Source organism: Etheostoma spectabile, chromosome 4 (assembly GCF_008692095.1).
Source record: "Etheostoma spectabile isolate EspeVRDwgs_2016 chromosome 4, UIUC_Espe_1.0, whole genome shotgun sequence".
Taxonomy (NCBI): domain Eukaryota; kingdom Metazoa; phylum Chordata; class Actinopteri; order Perciformes; family Percidae; genus Etheostoma; species Etheostoma spectabile.
The window spans coordinates 34,857,123-34,864,663 of NC_045736.1; the positions used below are offsets into that span (position 1 = coordinate 34,857,123).

The following is a 7,541-nucleotide window of genomic DNA, read 5'->3' on the forward strand; positions in this document are numbered from 1 at the left end:
CTGGCTCTAGTGGCTGTAATTCTGCACCAAGGCAGAATTTTTGGAAAGAGACTTAAGATATGACATTAGGTGACCACTAAGGTCAGCCTGCTTGTACCTTGGCACATTGGTGTTATGATGGCGGATTTGCTGAGCAGGAAAGAGAGCTTTTCAACGTGACCATAAAAACTCAGCAACACCAAACTCCTGTCAGTCGCGTTCTTCTGCCTGCTCCAAGACTACTGACTTTCTGCGCAGGGTGCAAGAGGAGAGGGAGGGACCCGCGCTGTTGGCAGAAGAGCAATGGACTACGATTACTCAGAGCTGCATGCATGGATATTTCTTGTTTTCCCCTGATGGTTCAAATAAGTCGCTAAGCGGCAATACTGCTAGAAAGTGAAAGTCCAATGTTTTAAGCTCTGGACATGTTCCATCAGAGAATACTGGTGTTGTTGGTCATAGGAGGACAAATATTTTATAAAGTTTGATATAGGAAACTGTAGAATCTGTTAAAGGCTGCATCATGCTCATGTTTATGTGTTTGTATGCCATGTGATAACCCGCCCAGATACATGGTAGCAGTAAAAATGTGGAACAGAGTTTCACTGATTTCTCTCAATAAACAATGGATTTAATAAATAAGGACTGACACCTGTCCAGAAAGCCATGTCTAAAACCGTGGGTTAGACTTGTCCGACCTTCATTTAACGGCTCGGACACACATGCTAAATATAAATATAACACACGCACACACACACACGCACGCACACAGTCAGGTTCTGGTGGTTGATTGTGTGCTGTTTAGGTCTCATTATGGGCCGGGTGGGTAGCACACTGCCATGAGTTCATGGCGCTAATGTCTGATTACTCTACATTGTCATTGTGATATTTTGGTATTACATTCTGATTCTGCAATCTTTGTCGGGTAAATCAGTAAGTTAGTAGTAGGCTATACAAGGGAGCTGCATACGAAGTGGCTTGGGGTCTTTCTGTAAGTAGTTTTGGGGTACAATTTGGTTTTGATGAAGCAGCAATACCACAAGCCGAGCAATCGGTCCGTTCCAAGCAGACACATTTTCAACAGGCACTGCACAAGTATGTGTAAAAACTATATTCATAGATGTTAACTTGACAATGACATCTAGGATGGGGTATCAAACATACACAGAGTTGTTTCAAACATATACAGAGTTGTTTCATGATCACGTGAATAGAGCTAGATTGTCATACCTACCTTCTGCTCGAAGGTCATATCTTTAGTTTTCTTTCACATTCATCATCTTGCTCATACTATAATCACTGTTTGTTTCTAGTTCATGTAAATTTCCTTTCAGGTCTTTGTCTGCCTTCCTGCCTTCTGTGAGCACCTGCCCCGTCCTAATGTTCTGCACCTGAGCTTAGTTGTCCCCCACCTCCCTCATGTTGTATATACACTCCATTTCCCATTGTTCAGTGCCAGTTCGTCTTGTACCCTTGTCTCTTGCTTTCCAGCCTTTTTTCCTGTGTTCCTAGTTAGAGATTGTGCGGACCATTTTGCCTGTTTTAGACCTAACCTCTGCCTTGTGTTCTGTGGAAACCTTTGCTTAATTTTTTTACAGTGGACATCCCATATAACGGTATCATCAAAGTATTGTGCCACAATCATCTTCTTCCCTGTTAAGTCACCTAAGGATGGTGAAGGAAGGATCTTACCCCAGTGTTATGGATTCAGAGAGTTACGTTGATAAAGTAGATCTCATGCCCCATGCATCCATCCACTCATTTTCAGAAGGACAGTTCCTTATTAGCAGCTAATCCTGTTAGCCTCTTGACCCCATGCACAGGACACCTCCCCAGAGAGAGTGGACCACAACAGTATAACCTGACCAATGACCCTTGTTTGCTTCATGTAATAAAAGCCATCAATTTGTATTTTGGAGGAATCAATTTCATTTAGCTCAGGCCTTTCTGTGTATACTAAAAGCCATGTCATATGCCATTCAAAGCTCTGGAGTCATATCAGTTTGACTTAATTTGTCTTTGTGGCATCATTCGCCCGCAGAGTGACTGAAATGTCAAATGTTACTTCTGTTCAAAGAGGAAAATAAATGAAAGCTATTCTGAGTGGAAATGGAAAGTTTGAATCTATAATTTACACATGCTGCCACTGCAGGATCACAGTTTACAGATGCCTTGTGAGTATTGAGCAACGGATTCAATTTAAGGAGAAAGATTATCAACAATACAATGTAATACAAATCAGATCTGGGAAAAATCAAAAACATGTTTTAAAGGTGTTTTTGTTTCTAAATTCCTAAATGCAATGTATGGTCAAATTTCAACACATTCTCACTCCCATCTTGTAAAATATGGACTCTTGGTCTGGTGCCCTGGTCGTTGTTATTTACACTAAAAGTCTCCTTTAGCGTCATATAACAAGCTTCACCTAAACTTCAATTCAATTTTATTTATTGTATATATACACTACCGGTCAAAAGTTTGGGGTCACTTAGAAATTTCCATTGCACTCCATTATAGACGGAATACCAGCTGAGGTCAGTTGCATTGTTTTTTTTAACCCAGTCAGCAGTTTTCAAATTAAATTATGTGCTTACATAATTGCAAAAGGATTCTCCAGTGTTTTCTCAGTTAGTTTTTTAAAATGATATCAGATTAGTAAACAGAATGTTCCTCTGGAACATTGGATCAATGGTTGCTGATAATGGGTAATGTAGATATTGCATTAAAGATCAGCCACCCACTCAGATCAGCTGGTATTCTGTCTATAATGGAGTGGCATGGAAATTTGTAAGTGACCCCAAACTTTTGACCGGTAGTGTATGTACAGTATCTATATAGTTACAGGAGTTATCTCGTTACACTTTACAGATACAATAGAGTAGGTCTAGACTACACTATATAATTTCTAAAGTATCAAACATAAAGTCCCAACAATTCTAGTAATTCCACCAAGAGCAAGCATAGTGCAACAGTGGTGAGGAAAAACTCCCTTTTAGAAAGAAACCTCGGCCAGACCCAGGATCTTGGTAGGTGGTGGTGACGGTGACGGTCACAATAAAGATAATGGAACAGGGACTAAAAAATTGTAGTAGTAGTTAGGGCATGGCTGGTTGTAGCAGGATGGAGCAAGGCACCGCAGAGGGTAGCAGGCTGTAGTGCAGCAAGACCACGGCGACAGCTGCAACCAAGATCTTGGTGCCATCCTAATCCATGGAAATATGCTGGGGGAAAATAACAACATAAGGACTCCGGTGAGTAAAGTAACAGGCATTTCTGGGACAGGATGCACACAAATGGTAAGGGAGAAGAGAGAAGCTCAGTGTGTCAAAGGACGTCCCCCGGCAGTCTAAAACTAGTACAGCATAACTAAAAGAGACAGGGAAAGGAGAGGAGCGTGGTCGGGCTAGAACTCTCCCCAACCAGATCGGGCTGTACTGGCCTGCCTCCCTCTACTTTTATTATATTAATGATTATATGGTAAATTAATCTGACGACTAGGAAGAGATGCAGGTGGGCCTGGCTAGGCGGACGCTGCAACGCCTCACTCCCTAACTATAAACTTTATCAAAGAGGAGGGTTTTGAGATTATTCTTAAAGCTGCAGTAGGGAGTTCTGAGAAAACGTGGACTTAGCCTAAAAATTTGAACGAGCACACCTTACAGGTCCCTCCCCCTTGCTCTCTGCTGCGCTACAGCCCCCCCTCCACAGCTCCTCCCCCACAGCGGGGCCTGCCGTGAACGCGCAGGCTAGTAAGCAGGGCCACCGATGCTTTCCACATCCTCATGGACAATACAGGGGATTTACTCTGAGTAGGGTATAGCTTATATAAAAAAATTGCTTATTTAAAATATTTCTATTAAAAGTTTTGTAAATTTTTTCAATGAAAGGGTTTAAAATGATTTTTTATGTAATCGCTCATTTGTGACAACAAAAGTAGCACTTTACACAATACATTACTGAATTACCTTTTGGATCTAAACTTTCAGTAGGAATGATGAATCAGTGAGGAAGCTCAATAAGCCAAGGAATAACATCTTAGAAATATGTCTTTGGTTTTATTTTGCATATGGGTAAAATAAATCAGCTTTTTCAGAAAAGTACTCCTGCACAAGGAAATACTGAACATTTTGATTTGGACTGAAGACGATTCCTTCACGTGCCTCTGTGTCTGGGGCCATGTCTGACCTGTTGAAGGAGCACAAAGAATTTGTGTCAGACATTTGATTTACAAATTACATCCTGAGGGGGAAGATAAAACTGTTTAAAAATAATCAAAAGTAGAAGTCGCCTTGCCAAACTTCGACAGGGACAGCGCACAATTAAAGTAGTTTAACCATACTACATTGGTTGTGATTGACAAAAAACATTTTGGCTTACTAATTGTAGTATCAACAATATTGCTTATACGGAGGGTGAAGGAGTAGCAAGTAAGGTTCTTCACCTGCTACAACATTCCTGCTGTGCCACAAGCTAACAGCTAACTGTTAGACTTAGACAAGCTACAGAGTAAACTGAGATTTGCGCTATCACCAGTGTACTGAAAGTGTACTGTAACCTCGATATCTTAGTTGTGTAGTTTCTAAAAAATGAAATAAATCAAGCAGGGATACTTACATGTCAAGCAGAAATGTGGCTAACGCTAGCTCTGAATCCGTGTTGAATCCTTCTGAGAGCATAGCTTCCTCCACCTCTGAAAAGCCGCTTCGATGTTGACCCTCGCTTTATTTCGGGCTCGGTTTATTCTTAAGCTCGTTTTTGTCATCGGTCTTCTTCTGTTTGCCCGTCTTTGTTTTCTGAGCAGGGTCACTCGAGAAATTAGCATTTTTCCTGAAAAGTTATTTCTCCGCGATTAGCACAACTGCAGCACACTGGCAATCTTGAGCTTGAACACGGCACGCGCTGTGCGGGGGAGGGTATGAGCGGCGCGTCACAGAGTGATTGACACTGCTAAGACAGTCCTCCTTGCTCTGATTGGCTGTTTCTGACCGGGAGCGGTGTATTTCTGCTAGTGGCAGTAAGAGGACAGAGAGGAGCCACAGAGCTGATTTTTTTCACAGATTATCTGTCTATATTCTACTGTCAGGACATAGTGACAGTTTTAACAAATATGTAAAAAATACATTTTTACAAAAGTTACCTACTGAAGCTTTAAATGTGGTGACAGTTTCTGTGTTTCTGCTAAAACGCACTTGGTCGGGACTGTTGGCGTCCCTTTAAAAGCTCGTGGGTGTGCTTACTGTTCCGTGACACGCAGGAATAACGGGCCAGTTAAAGAAGAACCAACCTCCCTACGCGTAATTTCCCCCTTACATACTACTCGCTAAACCCCGTCTACATGTTGCTCTCCCCGATACGTTCTACACATGCCAAAGGGTGCTTTTTTTGTTGCATCAAACGTGGACAGCCACTGTCCAAACCTCTGTATTTTTTTACGCATTCGGAGTGAGAACGGGTTGCAAATGCATATACAATATGAATTCAATATTCTTTTTTCCATGATTGTTTTAATTAATCTGATGATTGTACTATGATGGATCCGCAGTGATGTAACTTTTTTAATTTGCTGTAAAACTGAAATTTTATTTTCCTGAGAAGAATTAAAAATTAAGCCTGTCTAAAGTCTGTGGACAGAGTCAGTCACAAACAAACGGCTTGAAACTGTGCTGTAGTGTGTTCATGTTGTTTGTGGGTTTCATAAACGCAGTTGGCACTGTTATCATGTGAGAAACTAGTAAGTGTTCACGTCCTTGTCACTGCCCTTGTGACCAACTCAGGGTTACAATTACATATACAGGGTCTGGAACAATGTGCAGATTCTGTAACAATGAAACAAAGCTGTGATCTTACATATTGGTAAATTCATACTGTATGTGGTTAGAGGAATGTGTCATTGTGTTATAGGGTGAAAAATAATTTTAAAAAAGTTAAAAAGTATGGCAGCAATGTTTTTGTCAATGTTTTTTTTATGATTTATTTGTGGGATTTTGAACATAACAGATACATACCAATACAGAGAGTATATCTGTGACACAAGGTATTAACAGGTATAGGATTTACACCCAGTTCCCACCCCCCACCCTCCCCCACAAAGAGACATCATTGAGGTTAAATGAAATAGGGTAAAATGGGTCATGATACCGGTAAGCAGGGCAATAGTAGTCTGATATAAGCTGTGTATGCCTTTACATATATACACCAACACACAGAACATGAATGCTCACACGCTCACAAAGACAAACAAATGATTTAAACATAAAAAAGGAGAGAGCGTAAAAGCAACAACAACAAAAAACAAAAACAAACAAAACAGCTACTGTTCTACAAGCTACTGCTTGTGGGGGGTTTGTCTATGTTTTTGTCAAAGCCATCCGTAAAGGGGCATTCAGTGTTATTGGCATGCCTGTCCACCTCTCCACCATGTGTCAATAACAATAATAAAGATCACACAAATAATAATGATAATAATAGCAGGTTTTGTAGGTTTTTGTGGCAATAATCGTAGGTGAACTCAAAACGAAGCATTCGCTGGCCAGTCATGAAGTCATTAACATGCCCCCCTCTACATTCAAAACAAAGGCAAAGTGACAGTGACTGTAATGAAAAGTACAATGTGAATGATTAATAAAGATCACTTAAAGGCTTCCCCCTCAATTAATAAAAGATTAGCTTGTTTTACCCGCCACCCCCTCCTGTGCCTGTTCTCCTTCAGCCCCTACATCCCGTCCCAGCTAGACAGCCAGCACACAGGGAAATTCCCTGCTGGGACTCAGTGTTTGGGCTGGGTGTCTGCTCAGTGAGGCACTGCTAGCCATGCGGCACGAGGAGGTCGACAGAGGGATGGAGGAGGGGGTGTGAGGGGAGGGATTGGAAAGTGGTAGTGATTTTACTTTTTAAAGACCAGCCTCCCTCACCCTCTGTGGCTCTCAGCCCCAAGTCCATTAGATCCAACTGAAAATGTAAATCTTCAAAAACAGCTCACAGATGTGTAGTCTCATTTAAAGTAAAGCCCAGTAATTTTCTAAAGGAATCACACAGAGGATAAACCAATTTCTTTTCACTTTCGTTAACATTGCCAGACAGGGCATTTGTGCTGTATTCATGTAGTGTCTGAATAATCGGAAAATATAACTGCATAAACAGGGTAGCCCCAGGATTATTAGGGTTCAAACCGCGAACTGGTAGAACACTTCTATGTTTTTCTGTTTTAGTTATTATTTATTATTATTTATAATTATTTTTTTGTTTGCCACGCCGGCTCAAATTCCTGTGAGCTGGAATAAGCAAGAAACATGAACTTTGGGGGAATAACTGGAATTGGTGTGGATGTGCTTCTTTAGAAATATGAACCCAATCGGGCACATGATGGCGCTGTAATTAAGGCTTCAAAATGCAAACTTTGAAAGGCCACGGCCCCCACACCGTAAGTCCGATTGACTTGAAATTTCTCAAACAGGTGCAGCTTAATGTGCTCTAAAAAAGCCTCAAGTATCATTAAGGTCCACCTAGAAAATCTTTCCGCCATTTTGAATTCTTTGAAAAACACATTTTTGAGATGTCCTCCT

General features: G+C 41.1%; 1 long non-coding RNA gene across 1 annotated transcript in view; it reads left to right on the plus strand.

The window, feature by feature from the left end:
- The first annotated feature begins 3,090 nt into the window (after positions 1-3,090).
- LOC116687652 (uncharacterized) overlaps positions 3,091-7,541 on the plus strand; it is a 28,026-nt gene continuing 23,575 nt past the window's right edge. The window contains exon 1 of the long non-coding RNA XR_004331604.1: positions 3,091-3,239. This is a non-coding gene — a long non-coding RNA (uncharacterized LOC116687652). The remainder of the gene's footprint in view (positions 3,240-7,541) is intronic.